The following is a 1,284-nucleotide window of genomic DNA, read 5'->3' as shown; positions in this document are numbered from 1 at the left end:
CGCAAGTGCACACAATCTTTTCTTATAACAGGCAGTTGAAAAGATGATGTTAGTGTTGTTTCAGTCTTTAGTTTTAAACTGTGTCTTCAGGATCAAAAGACACAGAGTTCACATTATTTTAGCGTTACTTTGCATGCAGCCTTGATTCTGTAGCTGCTCGCTCTCTCTCTCTCTCTCTCTCTCTCTCTCTCGCTCTCTCTCTCTCCTGGATGAGTTGGAACAGCTGAGTTTTATTGTTTTATGGATTACAGCACAGCCTACTCACGGCGTAGTACTACAGGGTGGCCCCCGGCAGTAGAAGGAGGGCAAACAGTTTGACCCTCCGTGGACTATGCCAGCATGGCATCAACTCAGTGGCCCAGCAGGCAATGATTGACTGCGGTATCATAACAAATCGCATAAAGAAAACAATAGTTTACATTTAAGATGGATATTATGAGGCTGATATTATGATATTATGACAGTGTGCTGCTCCATAATGGGGGGGGGGGGGGGGGGGGGGGCAGGAGATACAACTGTGAGGCAGACAGATTGACAAAGTTGCTGAGGAATAAAACTACTACATAGTTACAGGCTTGACTACTAAGTATTTTGATTAGTGTGTGGGTGGAGGGGCAATGAAAACAGCATTCCAAAGGTTAAAGGTATGTCTCAGCTGATTTTTCCATGGTATGTGGGTCTCCTGGGATCACATGGGTAAAAACCATTGCATCAATCCTAATGGGCTAGTCAATAAATAACTAGGTGAATTGTAAAGTAAAGCCACTTTAATATGCTTCTTTATACTTCACAGTGCGCCACACTCTTCTCCACAGATCAGGTCATGTCACGGCGTAGACCATGGAGAGGTCAAGGTCAGAACTGCATACAATGTTGAGCCAATCAAAATCCTACCACATATAATATAACTGGTCGTAAATGCACAGGAGCTAAGCCTGTGGGCGCCGGCGCTAACAGCCAATTATCAGTAACTAAATAGATAAATAGAAATTTTATCAATACTCCTTTATGTGCTGCAGCTGGCTTTTATATCTGTTATCTGCAAAGCAATTTGCAGCTAATAATTACTCCTGATGAAATGCAATCAAACAATGTTTGAAGAAATAATTAAAATTTTATAGTGATTTGTTCCCATCAAAAGGCAACATCACAACACAGAAAATATTTATGTTCATTTTTAAAAGACTTTTGAAGCTGTTGATGTGGTGAAATTCACAGCAGAAAAACTTGATGAAATTAATTTACATAAAGTACCAGTTCATTTATTATCTATTTATTTTATGT

Source organism: Seriola lalandi, unplaced genomic scaffold, assembly GCF_002814215.2.
Source record: "Seriola lalandi dorsalis isolate HSWRI2012SDOR001 ecotype SW California unplaced genomic scaffold, Sedor1 jcf7180002054885, whole genome shotgun sequence".
NCBI classification, from domain to species: domain Eukaryota; kingdom Metazoa; phylum Chordata; class Actinopteri; order Carangiformes; family Carangidae; genus Seriola; species Seriola lalandi.
Note: the sequence above shows the minus strand (reverse complement) of the source record.